At 43.9% G+C, this 20,417-nt stretch overlaps 1 protein-coding gene across 1 annotated transcript in view; it reads left to right on the top strand.

Moving 5' to 3' along the window:
* LOC150081760 (alcohol dehydrogenase class-3-like) overlaps positions 1 to 20,417 on the top strand; it is a 137,540-nt gene that overhangs the window by 69,531 nt on the left and 47,592 nt on the right. The gene's annotated exons all lie outside the window — the stretch shown is intronic.

The following is a 20,417-nucleotide window of genomic DNA, read 5'->3' as shown; positions in this document are numbered from 1 at the left end:
GGGGTGATCTGATAGAGGTGTACAAAGCCTTGAATGGTTTGAGCATGCTCAATGCTGATGGGATTCTTCCTCTAGCTCAGAAAAATCACCTGAGAGGGCATAAATTCAAATTGAGGAAAGACAGATGTAGGATAGATGTGCGGAAATTTGCCTTTAGCCAGCGGGTGGTTGGTGGGTGGAACAGACTTCCATCCCTTGTCGTGGAAGTTGATAGCCTAAATAAGTTTAAGGCTCAGCTGGACAGGTATTTCGAACGAACAGAGGGGTGAAGTGGAAGTGGTTATTTTTATTTATTTATGTTACTTTTTTTTTTTTTTTTTTTTTTTGGCTGATGCTGCATAAGCTTGCTTTCTTGCATCAAATGCCTCTACTAATGCTAATGCTAATGCTAATGCTATCCCTGCGGGCAACACCGGCCGGGTGAGTTGGCTATAAGGTATAGATACTAAGAGCTTTCTATCCGAAAGATACATTTTAATGCATTGGTATAAGTTGCTGGGAATGTTTGCCTCCCGGCGTCTGCCGAGGGCACTTGGCCACCAAAGTTAGTCAAATTCCCCAGCAAAATCGATGGAGATAATAAGGAAGTATTTACTATTGCTGTTTGTGGCTGCATTTATTATACGTTCCAGGGCATCCACGGTGGAACAGCCTCGCCGAAAGCCAAATTGCATGGGAGAGGTTGCCGTTATGTTGTACAATTTTGTACGTGGGTGGGTATCCTCTCACCTCTTTCTTGTGCGTGTAGGGTTCCTGGAGGAAGAGGATGTCAAGGTTATCCTCGTCTACCTTTTTCTTTAGTTGTGCAGTGACTGCAATTGCCCGTTGTGTAAATTTCACTGTGTTAGAATCTTTATATTTCAAGTACACGGGACAGTTACTGTCTCTGACGGAGTGGTCTGCTGGTAACTTTAGGGCTTTCCAGTTTGCGCACACTGGTGGAGCGGTTTTGTTGGGGCAGGAGTTGTAATTGTGGACTACTTCTTTGCAGTGCCCACAGGTTGGAGAGGGTTGCGGTTGGGTACACGTGTGTGTGTGTGTGTGTGTGTGTGGCCAAATCGGCAGCACGTAAAACACTTTAAAACAGCAACGTGCTCTCTGAAGCGATGACTGCCCCAATTGATATAGATTCTTGCCTGCTGCGTTAGTACTTTCCAGGCTCTGGGGGCTACTTCTACCACCCAGTTAATTGAGTTATTATTTCTGGGTTTTGTCTGATATCTGGGTGTTATTAGATTCGATGGGTCCGTATCCGGGAATGCTTGCTGCAGGTTTTTGTGATATATTCCATCTTGCAATTATTTTGGGGATAGGTCATTTCCTGTGTTAAAGATTACAATGCTTGGTCCTTTTTTCTTGGGAGTTTCTGCTTGTAGGCCCAGGGACGGCACTTTCGGATTTGCTATAGTTTTGTTGGCCTCCTCCTGTGTTTTTATCTTGATGATGACGCCGACGTTGCAGGTCTTCCTTATCGATTTTATTCTGGTGTGTTTGAATTCATCGCTAAGGTTAGTAATTACAGTCTTCTTTACTTCACTTGTGTGAAGAGTCTCAGTGTTTGTTTGCTTCAGTATAACCAGGTTGGGTCTTGGTAGTAGGGGTACTTTTATTATTATTATTAATATCCATATGATGCAAGGAAGCTGAGGCTTATGCTGCACCAGGAAAAAAAAAAGTTCCCGAGTAACCCTGAGAGAGAGAGAGAGAGAGAGAGAGAGAGAGAGAGAGAGAGAGAGAGAGAGAGAGAGAGTCAAAAGTAGAAGGGAATCACCAAGAAAGAGAAGAATGATGATATACAGTTCAGGACCCTGGGTGTGCCAAGCCCATACTCACCAGATGTGAGCCCCCGTTTTTTTTTTTTTTTTTTTTTTTGCTGGGAGCGACGATGGTTAGTGGTCGCTCCGTTGTCGTTGTGGTCCGCGCTTGGGCATATGTGGGCGTGCGCTGTGGCATTTGGTTTTCCCCATGTTCCATGTATGCCTGGAGCTTTGCTTTGGCTCTCTCACTCTTGAGGTAGGTTCGCGGAGATGGGGGGAACCCCTGGTGCCATTTGACACAAAACACACACACTCTCGAGGTAGGTTTCCGTCAAGAGAGAGTATCCAGCTTGTTCCACAAGTTCACGATTTGTGCCCTGTGATTACCCTGTTAGATTGTTCCTTAAGTAAGGTTTCCAAGGCAGCTTTAAGGAACAGAGATTTCTCGTGAACTATACCCACTGGCAGGGGGGGGATCCAGGGGAGTCTCCACTGGCTTGTCCTCGCTGGCGTCCTTTTGGTTTGTTGGGTTTTCTGTTATTTCTTTTGAATTAGTTTGGGAGTGCATCTCCTGCTCTGGATTAGGTGTTGGCTTTCTATACCTGCGTTTTCCTGTTAGGGGCCCCAGAATTGGTTTCTGACGTCTCCTGTTGTTGGTCAATGATGACGAGGTTGTCATTTTGGCTCTGCTGCGCGGCATCTGTGGGTTTTTCAATTTCCCATCAATCTTTACGAATTTTGGATTATCGAACTTTTACGGATAATCGAAGTTTGAGGTCCCGCGTGAAAGAGCTCGTGGAGATGAGCAAGAGGCCACCTTCGTCAAGTCTCTGTTTGAATATGGGGCGAATAGTCCTTCAGCGAAGATTTTGGGCTAACCCCTCTGTCACTTGGGGGGAGGGGGGGGGGAAACTGCCAGATGTGGAAATGCCCCTAGAAGAACGGGGTTAATTTCCTATGGGGTATTTTATATCGGCGAAGACGTTGGTAGTGTTATTTTGTTAAAAAGATCATCGGAACAGAAGTAGCTTCTCTCCATGGTCAGTTTATGGTAGAGGAGGGGGGGAGAAAGAAAAATTATTGTTCCTGGTAGGAATTTCACTCAGTTTGATAGAAATTAGTTGGAACACGATCACTCTCCAAAGTTACTTTCACTGAACACTACCCCAGTCAAGAGCCAGATAGGTATGTGGCGCCCGCGTTATAGCGGTGCCTCTCTATTTCCTTGTTGTGTGCCACATGGTGACTAGTGCAGTCTCACAACAAAGAAAATAGATAGTAACGTAAATATCTGGCGATAAACCCAGTAAAGCACTAAAAGTATCTCATTGGAGGAATCCACTGATGTTACTTTTTAGTTGAAAGCACTTTTCTGGAGATAAAATACACATAAACCACATATTTAAAAGCGAAGTTCACGGAGCGATGAATAGCACGTCCGAACAGTAAGGTGGCCCTATTGGCGATGAAACATGTATGTGATCAACATACAATGCGCAAAAATTATTTTATTTTATTATTATTATTATTTTTTTTTTAGGTCCTTGCCACTGAAATCTCAGGAAAATATATGACAGGACCTGCCAGAGTAAATGCAAACTACTAGTACATGGTCTGCCTCCACAGGGCGAAAGTGGGACAACATCGGGCCTCAGCAAGAGCCGGGCGGCTAAATGGCCAGAAGAACAACGATACATGACACCACACATTTCAAGATCCATACACTTTTAAATCTCTGGCCTTTATAGCGAACTGTAACATCACACAAAGTAAACTACGCGGAGATAGAGGAAACCCCTGGTGGCGTTTAATACACTTTACTTACTTAAACATCATTGCTGACCAGGTACAGTATACCCTTTCATGGCAACGGTCTTCCCCTCTGGTGGTGCCATCTTTCAGCAGGATAATGTGCTACGCCACACCGCCCAGATTGTTCGAGACTGGTTCGCCGAACATGAGGAAGATTTCCAGGTATTGCCCTGGCCTCCAAATTCATAAATCCCATCGAGCATCTGTGGTCTGTGTTGGAACAGCAACTCTGATCTGTGGCATCTCAACCACGGACCTTACAGGAGTTGCAGGATCTCCAGGTTACGTGTTGGTACCAGATACCACAAGACATTTAGAAATCTTGTGGCGTCATTACCTCGCCGTGTACGATCTGTTTTTTCTGCACGTGGAGGACCAGCATCTTATTAGGTGGTAAAGTGTATTGAGGTCTAGCGGCACCAGGGGTTTCCCTCATCTCAGGCGCCTCCGTAGCCAGGTGGGAAGGAGCAGCAGTGGTAGCACACGCTTCTTGATTAGACCGGGGTTCGAGCCCGTCACCACCAAATACGGAGCATGCGGAAAAGTCAGGGAATGACCACCGCACCGGAGCAATATGGCCTTAGTTGCTAATGCTCCTAAAAAAAAAACCAAATAACAAAATAACAATTCCCTCATCTCCGCATTGCTTTCATTGTGGGTGTACCAGTTTGCTGGGAAGGCCAGAGATTTAAGGGTATGGACATTGCCTATGTGTAGTGTTATGTACATTGTTGTTCTGGCCATTTAGCCGCTGGACCCCTGCTGAGAAACACGCACGCTCTTTTATATGCATGTTCGTACAGGCAGATCTATATATATGTGCATACTTATATCCATCATCGTCAGTTTTGATGATCGTTATGTGAGAGGAATACCGCTTACATAATAAAGGTCGAAAATAAGGGCGAACGTTAATTTGGACATAATTACGTTTTCGTGTGTGGGGCGTTCGCTGGTGTAAAGATAGTGGGGAGACAGACTGAAGGCTGCTTGGGGGGGGGGATTAAGGTTATAATATTGGGATGATAGTGTACGCAACCCCAGATGTCAGCGGGGCAGGCCCATACGTCATCAGGAGCAAGTAGGGGCACTGGAGGGGGAGGGTTGGAAAGGCACCAGGCAAGGGAGCCTGGTGCGATTGCCAACAGGCGTCTGCAGGAAAACTATACATAGACCCGGCTAGTGGTGTCCAGTCTGGTGTCATGTCCTAGTTGTCTTCCTTGGGACCAGGGTCCCATCCATGTTAGTCCTTTACCTTAGTGTGGTTTATTTCCTAAGTCTCGCAGTTCTCAGTAGTGAGTTTTGTTAACATACGTAAAGCCGGTTGGTGGGTGTCTTTTCTGGTGGTCATGTCCGTGTTGTCGTCCGTGGGATCGGGGTTCTGTCCGTGTAGTGTCCATGTTCTTTGCCTTGGTGTGGTTTATTTCCTAAGTCTTCCAGTTCTCAGGAATGTATCTTGTTCACAGAGACCCAACTGGTGGGGAGTCCAAGTTTGGTAGTCATCTCCATTTGTCATTCATGGGACAGGGATCCCGTCCGTGTTAGTGTACTTTGGTAAAGTTTGTTTCCTGAGTCTTATACTTCTTGGAGGTGGGTCATTTCTAGTGTCCCAGTCCAAGTGAGCTGAAGAACAATGTTCTCTGGTTATAGTGGTAGTGGGTTGCGGTGGGGATTTGGTTTCTCCTCCTAGCAAAGAGTGCCTGTGCGTGTAATCCGAGAAGGCTTGTACTCCTCCGTGTCTAGGGGGTAAGTTCTTGTCCCTGTGGTAAGTAGTGGATCCTGATGATTAAAACACCACGTAGGTCTTCGTAGAGCCAGGCACCTCCGTAGCCAGGTGGGCAGGAGCAGCAGTGCGTAGCACACGCTTCTTGATTAGACTGGGGTTCGAGCCCGTGACCACCAAATACGGAGGATGCGGAAAGGTCAGGGAATGGCCACAGCATATCCCCCGAGCAATATGGCCTTAGTTGCTAATGCTCCTAAAAAAAAAAACAACAGCTTCATAGAGCCAGCAGTCATTGATGGGGTGCTGCCAGCTCTCCATCCCCCCGCAAGTACAAGTTGGATCGTCCTGGATCTCAAGTATTTAGTATTAGTAATGGCCGCATGGTGCAAGAAAGCCTATGGCTTATGCTGCACAGGCCAAAAAAAAAAAAAAAAAACCGAATAAAACAATGATAAAAAGATAATAATAAAATAAATAAATAATAATAATTAGTAAAAGAAAAGGTAATTAAACCTATCATCATATGCGCTTCCCTGACCCGAAGGTACTATCCAGATGACCTTTGAATTTCCCCAAACTGTGAGCCTCTACCACCCATGTAGGCAACTTATTCCAGTAATTTATAACTCGTTGGCTAAAATAAAACTTCCTGCAGTCCAATCTAAACATTTCCCCCGTACAGTTTGTAGAGACAGTTTGGCATTAATAACTCCATGTCCAGTATAAGAAGTAAGTTACCTGTAGACCTGGGGGAGAGAACCAGTTTTGTGAGGTTGGGTAGTTTCGTTCAACACTTCTTTGTGATATCTCCTTTTTGAAATGTGCTCCACCTTTCCTGCCATGCCTGCTACGGGTGAGTTTGTATCCTCTTCTTTTCCACATTTCTGTTGCTGGTTTGGTCAATAGTGAACCCCAGAAAAGTCTTGGGGGTACCTTTGTCTAGGTAGTATAGTACACCGCGACGTACGATTTCTAAGTACAGTGGGAGAGTGCCAGTGAGCACCTGCAGGGCATGGGTGCTCACTCTGCAGCCGGCTCACTGTGCAGCAGGCATGGGAGATGGTTAGGAAGTAGGATGGATCTGTGAATTTGGTCTGTGATATGTTTGTTTACTTCTGTTGTATTTTTTTGAAACCATGCGCTGAATGCATAGGTGACGATTGGAGTGAAGATAGTTTTGTAGAACAGTTGGATGACTCGCTTTTTCAAGTCCCATTCTTTACATGTGACCCTGGCGACCAAGGCTGCGTAGCGTATTATTTTTTCACGGAGATATTTCAAATGGTCCTGAAATTACAGCTTTTGGTCCTATATCATGCCTAGGTATTTCAGTTGGTTAGATAATTTGATTGTTTACTGCTCAATTTTTATTTGCCAGACCGCCTAAGATCAAGGCGTCCCTTTAGTAGGATAAAGTTTATTTTTGCGGGGGATATTTTCAGTTGATTTCGGTTTGCCCATTTTTGGAGAATTGTCAGGGTCCGATTTGAGAGGACCTCCAATGTGGCTCTTGAGTTTGCCTGTATCGTCAGAATGAGATCATCCGCGAATGCATGAGATTGTACTTCATGGAGATCGATATTAAGGAAGGTGTCCAAGACGATATTCCACAGTAGTGGGCCAAGGACCGAAACTTGAGGGCAGCCCAGATGGACACGTCTGGAGAGTCTGCCGTATGGGGCAGTGACTTTGATGGTTCTGTTGGTTAGTTAACTTTTGATTGTGTTTTTGCTCAGCCTAGCCAGAACGCTTGGCCACGAAAGTGAGTCGAACGACCCAGCGAAGTCCATGGCTAGCACTAGGAAGTACTTTGTGTTATATCTGTCAACCTTGGTCAGAAGGGGAGTCAGGGCGGCCAAAGGTGGCTTCAGGAGGTGCCCCACCTGAAGCTGAACTGGTTTGCTGAGGCCAAGTCAGCCTCATCATAGTAATGTTGGATCCGTGTGTAGAGTAGTTGTTCAAATAGCTAGTTAACTTTTGATTGTGTTTTTGCGCAGCCTAACCAGAACACTTGGCCACGAAAGTGAGTCGAACACCCCAGCGAAGTCCATGGCTAGCACTAGGAAGTACTTTGTGTTATATCTGTCAACCTTGGTCAGAAGGGGAGTCAGGGCGGCCAAAGGTGGCTTCAGGAGGTGCCCCACGTGAAGCTGAACTGGTTTGCTGAGGCCAAGTCAGTCTCATCATAGTAATGTTGGATCCGTGTGTAGAGTAGTTGTTCAAATAGCTTACTGATGACTGTCAAATGTCCAATGGGCCGGTGGGAGTCCGGAAGGTGTGGTGGCTTTGTTCGATTCTTTAGGATCAGTTTAACGTGCGCCATCTTCCAGGAAGTTGAAAATTTGGAAACGGCCAATTGAAAATGTTGTAGGCAGCATTCCTCGTTGCCATGGTGATGTCTATGGTGCCCTTCCATAATGTGTTACAGAATCTAGGCAGATTGCTCAGTAAGTTTAGGTCAGTTAATGTTGAAGTTTCCAGGAACTCTTCCAACCTCGTCCCGTTTCTGCTATCCTGTCTATCTGTGGTATAGCTGGGCCACATTGGCGACTGGCAGTTAGCGTCTGCTCCTATAATTATTTTTGCATTTGGGAGCATATCACTCGCCAGGCTTAGGTACCTTACTGCGAAATCGATATCCTCACCCGAACGGCAGAAAAGGGCTATGACATAAAACGCTCCCAAGGCTGTGGTGAGCTGGGCACATGCGGCCCAAGATGTGCATAGCCGAGTGATTTTGATCACCGATATATCCGGGTTTCCTTACCAAGATCCCCATGGGGTGTCGTCTCCCGTTGGGGATACTTTGTATGTTATGGGATAGCCCCTGACAGCCTTCATATGTACGTAAGGTTCTTGTAGTATTACTACGTCAATGTTTTCTTCTTCTTGCGGATTTGGTCGGCGACCAATTCTATGTGCATGAATTATCTGCATGAATTTAACCTCTGTGATGTTATATTTTTTAGGACGTGTTCCCAAAGTTGAGTCTTGATTAGAATAAACCCTTTGCTTTGAGGTATGTAGGACATTGACCATCTCTGATTGAGCGTGCGCAATCTAACTTTAAACTCTTGAAGTTTGCCAAGGTTGGGTCGGTGTTTTTGTTTGGGCAGTCACGGAAGGCATGACCTTTTTCCAAACAATGCCGGCACGTGGGAATTGTCTGGATGCACGTGTGGGTTGTATGCCCAAATTTGCAGCTGTAACATTTGGGCAGAGTCACATGCTGTGACTGCTCCAGTTAGCATAGATTCTATTCTGGGTAGTTATAACCCTCCAAGCCATGGGTGTGAGATCAACAACCTAGTTCTGGTGGCTTCTGTCCCTTGACTTAGTTATATACTTAGGCGTCACTGGGTCTTCCTTATTCCTGTCCAGAAATATGGCCTGTAGAACTCTTTGGAATAGCTCCTCTAACAGTTGGTCTGGGGTAAGGTCTTTGGCCAGGTCGTATATTACGATTGAAGGGCCTCGTTTTTTGGGCGCAGCAGCGGTTAGTCCTAGTTCAGGTATTTTCGGATTTTCTATTATTCTTTGTGCTTCCTCTCTTGTTTCCGTTTCTATTAGTATTCGGACGTTCCTTGTTGTCTTAAATTCTTCGTTTAGGTTTGTCATTATTTGGGATTGAGTTGTTCACTGGATTCAAAAAAAAAAAAAAAAAAAAAAAAGCCAAACTATTATAGGGCCACCCATTATTTCTTATATATTCCCATTTATATATTGTCTGTAAATTGCATGTGTTCTATGGTCGATTTGCCTGTTTTGCTAATCGAAAAAAAAAAAAAAACCTTGCTATCTACGCCTGAGACCGATTAACTCAGCCACGAAGTGAAAAAAAGCCCATTAAAGTTCCTCACGTCATCGACGGGATTCGAACCGGGCCCTTTCCCGGTGTGAGAAGGACGGTGACAATAACACTGTGCTACGCGCACAATGTTTACTGGACTGTTGTTGTCAGGTTTTGTTGATCGTAGGACCACTAAGTGTGGCTGTTTAGGTAGGGTCTTTCTTTCAGGTTCAGGTGTTTTTCCAGCCACTATAGAGTCGCTTGCTGGTGTCCTCAGCGCTTGTAATAAGGTGGAGCGCGCTGTAGCATTTGTTTGTCTCCATCCATGTTTCGTGCTTCCAATATTACCTCTGACTTCTGTAGTTGGCCGAATGTGTTCATTAAGATGGCTTCGAGTTTATTCCATTGGTTTTCTGCTGTTAGTAGAGATGTTATTCTGCTGCTGTTTTCCTTCATCAGAATATCTAAGGCCGTTCGCAGCAGTAATGTCTGCTCTGGAACGGTTCCCTTTGGTAGTGTCGAATCAAGTTTAGTATTTTCTGACAGCTTGGTTTGTTCGTCTGTTCCTCCTGGGTGTTCATGCTGATCCTTTATTTCGCTGGAACTCCAGGTTTCCCGGTCAGATTTCGGTACCGTTGCTTTTTTATTTTTTCTTTTGGCAATTGATCTATGATCCTCGGGATCTTCCTGTCTCTCCGGTGTTTGGCTGAGGGTGCCGATCTCAATGACTTCCTTATCATTTTCATGCATTTTTAATTATTTTTCTGGATTATCAAGGTGCTGAGTGTTTCCCTACACAGGTCTCTTCGGGAGTCGAAGAATTCGGCCTCACACGAGTCCGCACGATAATTTGGAGAGGTACACTACTGTCTGTGTTTTTCCTTCCCCCACCGACGCACTTGGGGGGGGGGCAGCTGAAGGTAGAAATTCCCCTAGAAAGATGGGGCAACTTCCCTTAGCGGTTTCTGAGGACTCTAAAGGCAATGGTCACATCAAAAAAGTTGGGAAATGCGCGAGAAAGAAGTTCCACTTCTCCATGAAAGTTTGGGGCAGAGAGGGGGAAGAAAAGGTCACTGAACGCACAATTTGCAATTAAAGTTTAACTCAGTCACAAAAAAGTTGAGGCTCTTGTTCAGCCCACGGTACACACTAGTGAGGGGTTCTTCCCCAGTCAAGGGCCAGATCCTAACGCGGCAGCCGCCTTATACCGGAGCACTTCTCTATTTTCCCTTGGCGAACCGCACGGTGACCATACAGTCTCGCAAACAAAGGAAAACAGAGAATAACGTTAGTATCTGGCGAAAATCACAATAAAATACCAAAAGTTTCTCACCAAGGCACTCCAATAAGGTTAGTCTTCTTGTGGGAATACATTGTAGCACTTACACTATTGATTAAATACATTTTTTAAACTAATTTCTGCAGAGCGTCGAAAAACACGTCTGCACTAAACGGCTTGTGTAAGGTATATTGATGTCACGCGGCACCAGGGGTTCCCCCATCTCCCCGTTGCTTTCATTGTATGTATACCAGTTTGCTGGGAATGCCAGAGATTTAAAAGTGTGTGGGTATTGTACACGTGTAATGTCATGTACCGTTGTTCATTTGGTCATTTAGCCGCTGGGCCCCTGCTGGAGCCCAACGTTGCCCCACCTTCACCACGTGGAGGCAGACCAGGAACCCAGTAGACTTAGTTACTTTGGCAGATCCTGCCACTTAATTTCCTGAGATTTCGGCGGCTAGGACCTAAAAAAAAAATTATAATATGTATGTGTATATACACATGTGTTTACTCATTTCGCTTGTCTGCATACAACAAACGTTGTATGCCCGTACACACCGCTGGGGGGTTTGATATTACGTAGATGGATAGGCCGAGACTGAGCGAAAATTATTTTGAGTGTTGTTAAATTTAGTGTGTGGGGCGTTCGCGTTGTATATAGATAGAGTAGGAGGAGAGACAAAAGACTTTTTTTTTTTTTTTTTTGGTAGTTGTTGGCGCATAGGCTTCTGTAGCCATATAATGCACTTCCGTTTCCGTCCCAAGGTTTTTGCAGTACTTTGATTCAAGCCTGAGGCGGGAATCGAACCCGCGACCTTTGGGTTGCCAGGCAAGCACTTTACCCACCCGGCTAGCCAGCTCGGCACAGAGGACTTGGGGGTAAAGATAGAAATATGGGAGCGATAGAGGAAGTGCCCCCAGTTGGTCAGTGAGGCATGCCTATGCCTCACCAGAGAGGAAAGGGGTGGGGGGGGTTCGGCGAGGGGAGACAAGGTATCTCCTGTCTGCTGTGGTAGGGTTGGAAAGGAATCGAGTCAGGTGCTCGATTCTGGTCCCCAACGAGGCTTGATTGCAGCGAAGCTGCATGGTTCAGGTCCGTGGGGCCCTTTTGCAGGTTCAGGGTTCAGTCAGTCGCAGAGTTGTAGCCCAGTCCTTTTATTCTCGTTGGAGGTATGGAATCTGTTGTGGGAATAATAGATTGTCCCATTTAGTTTCCAGTTGCGTTGTTATTTGCTTGTTGGGCTAGTGTGGCTCGGCGTCTGTTAAACAGTTTCTGTGCAAATTCGGTGAATGCTATATATGGTCCTTTATCATCCAGAATGAATTGCTCCTGGTCCTTGGGTGAATGTTGTAGTCTTGTCACCAGCTGGCAGCGGATGTCATCGTATTGGTGGCAGTCATACATTAGGTGCGATCAAGTTTCTGGAGCGCCACAAGTACAATTTGGATTTTCAGTTATTCCCAGAGTTGTTAGTTTGGCGTTTAAGGCACCATGTCCTGTGAGTAGGTACGTCACAAACAGACCAGGTGCGTACGAGGTTGGTAATTTAGGTTGGAATCTATCTATATTTGGAAAGAATTTCTTTGTTATCCGACCTTTGATGGAGACATCCGATCGTGCCTGCCACGTCTGGAGTCTTCTTTTTTCCGCAATGCGGTTATTTCCTGGATCTCCATTGAAGTCTAGATGTGTACAAGCATTGCCTTTAGCGAGCTCATGGAGGATGCCTCTCCAGACCACCTCTAGGTTTAAGGGGAGGGTTCCTGTGATGACTTGCGGAGCATGTGTGCTCACTGTGCTGCAGGCGCGACTAGCAGTGAGTAGCATGATTCTATGTATGGAATCAAGTATTATTAAGTTTGCAGCTGTGCTGGCCTTTTTGAACCAGGCACCAGCTGCGTATGTCCCGATTCGTAAGAAGGCTACTTTATAATAAAACATCATCGTTCTCTGTTTCAGTCCCCAGTCTCTTTGGGCAATTCTGTTTATTAAAGCAGTGCAGTTTCTTATTTTTCTTCTTACGTAGTTTATGTGCGGTTTGAAGGATAAGCAGGTATCCAAGATGACGCCCAGGTATTTGAGCTCTGTGCTGAGCCTTATTGTTCTAGTGCCAATTTTAATTTGGGGTGGTCTGTGGATTTTCAGTGTTCCCTTTAAGAGTATGGAGTTGGTCTTCGTCGGTGAGATTTGTAGTAAATGATGTGTGGCCCAGTCTTGGAGAATTTGCATGGCTCGGTTTGCCAGTATTTCCAGTTGTGCCCTGGAGTTAGCTTCTATTGTTAGGATGAGGTCGTCCGCAAAGGCTTGTGAGCGGACCCCTTCCAGATCCTTGTTTAGAAACTGGTTCATCAGGAGATTCCACATTGTTGGTCCAAGTACTGACCCCTGTGGGCACCCTCTGTATATTTTTTCTATTTTTTTTGTAGGGAGCTTTTATCTTGATTGTTCTGTCGGTGAGATAGCTTTTAAGCACATTGAAGAGGTTGCCAGGACGCTCGGCCACCATAGGGTGTCGAACGCCCTGGCAAAATCAATTGAGATAGCTAGCACGTATTTTTTCTCAGATTCTTGTGCTTGGGCAATTAGGCTTTGGAGTGGATCAACTGTGGATCGACCTGGTTTGAATCCGTACTGGTTTGATGAGGGTAGGTTTGCCTGTTGGTAGTGGTGATTTATTCTGGATAACAATAGTCGTTCAAAAAGTTTACTTAGTACTGTGAGTAGTGTGATCGGTCTGTAGGAAGATGGCTGTTCTGGTAGTTTGTTTGTATTCTTAATTATTAGTTTAACGTTGGCCATTTTACAATCTTGCGGGTATGCTCCCACTGTCAGGCATAGGTTAAAGACTTGTAGCAAGAGTTCCGGTTCTATTTCTACTACTTTTTTGATTATTTCCGGCTCCAGGAGGTCTGGCCTGGGCATTTTTTCGCTGCTATTCGTGAAGCCACCAGGATGAGCTCATCCGTAGTGAATTGCGGTTCTGCACTATCTGTTCTGTACTTGTCATTTTCCCTGCAGGTCTGGATCTGCTCCTTCGTTTGTGGGACTTTGTGGGGATGAAAGGTGACATCTAGTATATTGTTTATTGATGCCTCTCACGAACAGGTTTCTTCTCCTTGGGGCGTGACAGTGGTTGTAAGCACTTTACCTCTGGGGAGCTTTTTTGTGACAACCTTGTACACAACACCCCAGGAGTCAGTGTTCCCTGAGTTTTCTACTAGTCTCTCCCAGGTTTCCTTTTTATTTTTTCTTATGAGGGAGGTATAAGCATTTCGCGCTTCTCTATACAGGTTTCTGAGAGTGTCCACCTCCCGCTCAGGCGAAGTTCTTCTTGCCTTTTGGAAGTTTGTCCTTTTGGTCTGGACGTCCTTACGAAGCTGTTGAAGTTCTTGGTTCCACCAAGGTACAGCACCAGGTTTGGGCCGTCTCCGTTTGATTGAGGTGTTTGCAGCCACTGTTATAGGTGATGGTCTTCTGGAGTTCATCAGGGTTCCCAGCCGTTTTGATTTCTTGCATCTTTCTGTTTTTGTTGTCTGTGAGGGTTTTCTGGAACAGATCCCAGCTTGCAACGCATAGCGTTGGGGCATTCTTTCTGCTGGCAGTTGTTGATTTAGGTTCCCGTTGAGTTGGAATGTCTGAGCCCGTATTGTCTGAAGTGGTCCAGGCATCCTAGACCATCCAGTCTGATGTTTCCTGCTATGTTTCGAGTGGCAAGAGAGACATCTATTGTAGCCTCCCAACGGAGGTTGCAAAAAGTTGGCAGCTGGTTTAGTTTATTGAGGACTACGATAGATGAACTCGTAATAAATTCCTCCAGTCTCTGGCCATTCTTAGTACCTTGCCTGTCGGGGATATGGCTGTGTCAGGCTGGTGATCTACAATTTGCATCCATTCCGATGATAATTCTTTCCCCTCTTAGTAAGGTGGTAGCGTGTTGGAGGTATCTGGTGGCTGTGGTGATGTCTTCACCAGGTCTGCAATATAGCGATATTATGTAGAGGGCACCTAGTGCAGCGATAATTTGAGCACAGGCTGCCCAGTCCGTGCACAGGTGGGAGACTTTGGTTGTAGTGATGTCGGGATTTCTAATTAGGATTGCAGCCCATGGGGTAGTATCATCTGCTTGTATTAGTTTGTAGTTGAGGGGATACCTCTGACTAGTTTGGAGTGGGTATACGGTTCTTGTAATATGATTACATCTGCATTAATTTCATCGGCCTTGAGCCTGACTTGGTCGGCTACGGCCCTTGCCCGTTGTTCATTCAGTTGGATGAATTTGATTTTTGTGGTATTATAATGATTATCGTGTGCTGCCATAATTGATTCTGGCTTGGTTTAAACTCTTGTTTTTGATGTAAATAGGACATTTGTTGTCAGGAACTGAGTGAAGTTTCCGACTTCTGACTCTTACAGTTGGCACATGTTGGTTCCTCATCTTTCTTTGGGCAGTCCTTGTAGTCATGGCCTTTGTCGGCGCAGTGACCACAGGTTGGGGTGTTTTGGCTGCAAGTGTGGGTAGTGTGGCCAAACTTGCAGCATCTGTTACATTTTGGAACTACTATATGTTCGTGGAATCTATGGCTGCCCCAGTTGATGAAGACCCGCGTTTGTTTTGCTAGGATCTGCCACGCTGTGTGGCTGAGCTCGACAACCCAGTTCCTTTTGTTTCCTATCGCCGGTTTGATGGCGAATCTAGTCATTATTTGCTGTTTGATGTCGGTTTCTGGTAGGGATCTCTGGAGGTTCCTGGCGTATATTTCTAGGGCTAGGTTTTCTGGTGTCATACTGGCATCCAGGCCATAGATTTTTATGGAGGGTCCTTTTTGGTTCCTCCGATTTTAACCCTATGTTAGTTATCTTGGGGTTGGTTATTATTTCGGTAGCTTCCTCTTTGGTTTCGGTCTCCACGACTATACCCGGGTTCCTGGTTTTCCTTATTGTTTTAATTCTTGTTGCCTTTAAATCATTAGCTAGTTCCTGTATGAATTGTGTCTTGATATTTTCGGTGGTGGTAAGCGGTCTCAGGACAAGAATGTTGGGGGTAGGTAGCAGGGTTTTCCTTGAGGCTGGTTGACATTTTATTTGTGGGTTTTCCGTTGTATTTGGTTGTTTCCTCAGCGTTTCCGCATTATATGGACACACGCTGTAGCATTTTGTTTGCCCCACACTCTATGTAGGCTTGAAGTTTAGCCGTCGCTTTCTTGCTGTCGAGATAGGTTTCTGTCAGTAAACGGCTTAGGTTGGTGGTCATAATGTTTTGGCCCATCAGTGTGAAATGCCCATAAACCAAAGTATCCGAAGTAAAAACCAAGCAACTGTAATCCCATCGCTAACTTCTAGAACTTAATTTAATTGATTATTTAACATAATAGATTATTAATAAAATTGAAACTTTTTAGAATTTGCACCTGAAACCAATGTTCTATCTTCACGGCCCTGAAGAAAATGTGAGTTCCAGAAATTTAGCCATAGTTTTTGTTTGGCACTGAGGGGTTTCAATCGTTCAAACTGCAGGTTGAGGTTGTTCGAACAACCTATTCTAATGATATACACTAATTTTATACATATAAGATCAATCCTTTAATCGACAGTAACTTTGCCGTTGCACATAACGTGCGCACATAGATAATAAAAATAAACTTCTCTAACCACCAATGAACTGTAAGCTGAACCGTCGCTAGGGTTTCATGCGCCCTAGGCGAGACTTAAAATTTGTGCCCAGTTGTATTCTGTACCATCCATCATCCTGCCTACCAAAAAAAAAAAAAAAAAAAACCGTATTCCCACCCATTCATCTGTCTATCCATTCATCTATAATGTAGCAAGAAGTTAGCAAACCCTTCGCCATAATTGTGAGAGCATCCTTAAATTCAGGGGAGGTCCCCATGGACTGGAGATGTGCAAGTGTATCCCCAATTCACAAAGGGTGACACAAATAATTATAGATCTGTTAGTTTAATTTCTGTTCCGGGGAAATTAATGTATTCGCTGGTTAAAGAGGTGATACAGAATCACCTAGACAAGACTGCAATAATAGTTCAGACATAGCATGGGGAAGTCTTGTCTGACCAATTTGATTGGATACTATGATGTGGTCAAAAAGGAACTGGATGCAAAAAGTAATTTTGATATCATATGCTTGGATTGCAGGAAAGCTTTTGATAGTGTTGCACATGAAAGACTGCTGTACAAATTGGAGCAGTATGGCATTAAGGGCAAGTTTCTGCAATGAATAAACGGATGTTTGAGACGGCAGGGAGTGGTAATAAATGGACATTGCTGTACAAGAACTAATGTTATTAATGGAGTCCTCCAGGGTTCGGTGCTGGGCCCATTCTTATTTTCTGTAATTATCAATGAAATCAATGAAGGAATATCAGGCTTAATGTCCAAGTTTGCAGATGATACAAAGGTTGGCAGGGTTGTTAATGATAGTAAAGACAGTATGCTACTGCAACAGGATCTAGAAAAATTAACCCCGGGGGCTCACAACTGGTGAGTATGGGCTTGGCACACCCAGTATCCCTAGCTGGATATCATCATCTTCTCTTTCTTGGTGATTCCTTTCTACTTCTGTCTGTCTCTCTCTCTCTCTCAGGGTAACTCGGGATTTTTTTTTTTTTTTTTGGCTTGTGCAACATAAGCCTCAGGCTTCCTTGCACCATATGGCTAATAATAATAAGTTAGGCAGATGGACTGAGAAGTGGCAACTGAAGTTTCACATCGACAAATCAAAGTACTGCATATGGGTAGCAGTAACCCAAGAGTATTATTATTATTAGCGATATGGTGCAAGGAAACCTGGGGCTTATGCTGTTGCAAAAAAAAAAAAAAAAAAAAAATTCCATACCTGCCCAGAGAGAGAGAATTAGAAGGGAATCACCAAAAAATAGAAGAATGATGATATCCAACTCAGAACTCTGGGTGTGCCAAGCCCATACTCACCAGATGTGATTCCCCGGGGTTGAGTAAATGTACCAACTGTGTGGTATTGCACTCAGGGAGGTGGAAAATGAAAAAGACCTGAGGGGTAATTGTGCAGTCAGATATGAAGATCTCTGAGGAGTGCAGACAGGCTGCCACAGCAGGTCATGGAGTTTTATCAATGATATATAGGAATTTGCTAGCAGAGACAACGAGGTGATTATCCCTTTGTATAAGGCAATGGTCAGGCCACACCTTGAGTATTGCGTACAGGTCTGGAGGCCTCATTTTAGGAAGGATGTAGATTTGCTAGAACGAGTACAGAGAAGGGCAACAAGATTGGTGAGAGGAAGAAAGGCTTAAGTTCTGCAAGTTGCAGCATCTGGAGACTAGGCACCTGCGAGAAAGCCTTGAATGGTTTGAGCAGGCTCAATGCTGACGGGATATTTCCGTTTGCTCTGACTAAGAACATGAGGGGGCATAGATTCAAATTGAGGAAAGACAGTTGTAGAATAGATGTGCGGAAATTTGCCTTTAGCCAGCGGGTAGTTGATTGGTGGAAGAACCTTCCATCTGTTGTTGTGGAAGTTGATAGCTTAAATAAATTTAAGGCTGAATTAGACAAACATTTGGAGTGACTGGATGGGCGATATGGGAAGGGTTTTTTTTTTTTTTTTTTTTTTTGGCTGATGCTGTATAAGCTTTCTTTCTTGCATTATATGCCTCAACTAAATTAAATTATATGATGTTAGAACAGGTTTAGCCAGAATTATTCTGGCATATAAATGGGAAACAAGTTTCTTTGTCCATTTACATTATCATATGAATAACATAATCTGTCTTTTTTAATAGCGTTAAATTTATTCACATTATTCATAATCTATTCGTAAATCAGCAGTTTTTTAGTAGGAAGAATCAGTAGCTTTGTATATCCCATTTAAAAAATTAAATGTTTTTTTCAAGCAACTTTATTTTATGAAAGTGTTAGGTAGGATATGTAGAAGTAATCTTTTATAATGCTCAATGAATTTATCAGTTAACGAACTGTTTAAATTAACATCACGCCAGTTTATTTTCATCTTGTGTGTTAATAAACTCTTCTTCACTGAGAGACTGATAAGTAGTAACTGTTTTCAATCTAAGCTGCTCAACGACGCTTTTGACATCTCTTGATATTTAATTATAATTTGCATATGTAATTCATCAGCAAACTAAAAAATAAAAGTACTACTAAGTTTTTGAAACATACTTTTTTCATACCTAATTTTTCTTTAAGTTCTCTAAATAAATTCATCAGCCAGTCTCAAATTCTGAAATGAATTCCCAGTTTAATTTTTCGGCGCGATGTTTGATCAACTCTTCAGGGAGAGCTTCATGTTTAGAAATTAGAGACCACTGAACTTATTCATGAAATCCTTCTGTAAAACTTTCTGAAAGATTTTATTTTTTAAAAGTTTCAAATAACTAAAACCTGTAAAGGTTAAGATGGACATAATTGTAAGTTGTCATCGAGGTTGGATTGGTTGATATATCTTCATTGGTCTCCTCGTCGCGGGATTCTGCTCTGCTAGAAGTCTAGTTTGGATTTTCTTGTTCTTCATGCTTGGAACCTGTTAGTTCTCCTATCAGGCGGACTTCTCCTTGCTGACTGAGTGGTACTTTCCTGTTTCGCGGATTTTGTTCTCACTGTGGAGCGTACTTCTGACGCTTGTGTTTGTGTCTAACGGACTTCTGACGTCTGGACTTTGTCCTGATGTGGGATACTGTCATCCTGCTGCTCCCGGGCGACTTCATTGCTTATATTTAACAAATAATTTTTTTCTGTTTATACTCCAGGACAACCAAATGGGCAGAGGAGTTCACAAGATAGATAGATAGAATACAAGAAACAGCACCGTATTCAGTAGTCACAGACTTGAACCCCGGTCACTCAAGGCACGTGTACTTATGCACCCGCGCGCCTGACCACTAGGCTATGGCGGCCTCATGAGCCTGCTCTCTGCCCCGCTACACCATTCCAACCCCAATCTCCTTTAGTATCCCTTCACATACTATAAGTTCCAGCTTCTTGCTCACCTAGGGAGTACTTTTCTTTCTATCCCTTCTATACTTTATCTGTTACATTATTCTGCTCCTTTTCTCGGCTGCCTATGCTGTTGTTCTGGCATGAACTCGGGCAGCTAGTGAGCGTCCCTGTGCTACTCTGGCCTGGCTCCCCTTGCCTAAGGTCGGATGCCAGGAAGCCCCTTCCTTGGTGAGGTAACCTTCTAGTGACTAGGTGACCAGATGAATTACACAGAAAACACAATTCACTCTCTTATCTGGCTTGGCAGCAACGATTTCACCACAGAGTTTACTAATGCAGTTTTATGGAAAACCATGGGAACCCATAACACAGAATACAATAATTTTTACAAAAAAAAAAATTCCAAGAAATTTAATATGCTCTGAGCAATAGCAGAATTTAGAAAAGGCAGCCACTGAAATACAAGTGTTAGCTCTGGTACAATTTATTTGATGTGGGTGGCGAGCCAAGTGGTTAAGAGTGCGCTCCACATGTAGAGTTCGTGGTATACGTTTTAACTAGTAAGTAAAGAGAATGAGCTTGTGGCAAAAATATAATCCTGTATTTTTGCAGATCGGATGTATTTTATTGTGGTCAATGTGGTGCTGATAGAAGCTGGTTAGGATAGACGTTGTGTTTGCTGCAATGGCAAAGTAGGTATCATAAGAGATTTCACAGGGTGGAGGGAAGGGGGAGTGGATTAGGGGTCTAACAGTACCCTGCCTTGCAATTCTTCAAGGGGGCCCATCCGAGACCTTAATATTACATTTTAAGTAATTAAATTCCTTTTTTAGTAATCGGCAAAAAATCTATAATTTTAAAATAATGAAAATGCTTTTATTACATTAATTTTTATTTTTATTTTATTGATATATATTAGAAGTGACTTCTTGCATTTAGCCCTCATATCTAAATGTGGACATGCACAGAAACACAAGAGAGGTCCATCGTGCACTTTAATAAGAGCCTGCGTTAGCTCTTGTTGGCTCTGGTCTAGGCAAAAGGACGAATTCATCATCTAAAAAAAAAAAAAAAAAAAACAAATTTAAAATTCATTATT

The sequence above is a fragment of the Mastigoproctus giganteus genome, chromosome 8 (assembly GCF_048544385.1).
Source record: "Mastigoproctus giganteus isolate SK-2022 chromosome 8, ASM4854438v1, whole genome shotgun sequence".
Taxonomy (NCBI): Eukaryota; Metazoa; Arthropoda; class Arachnida; order Uropygi; family Thelyphonidae; genus Mastigoproctus; species Mastigoproctus giganteus.
This window is presented reverse-complemented; position numbering and strand designations above follow the sequence as displayed.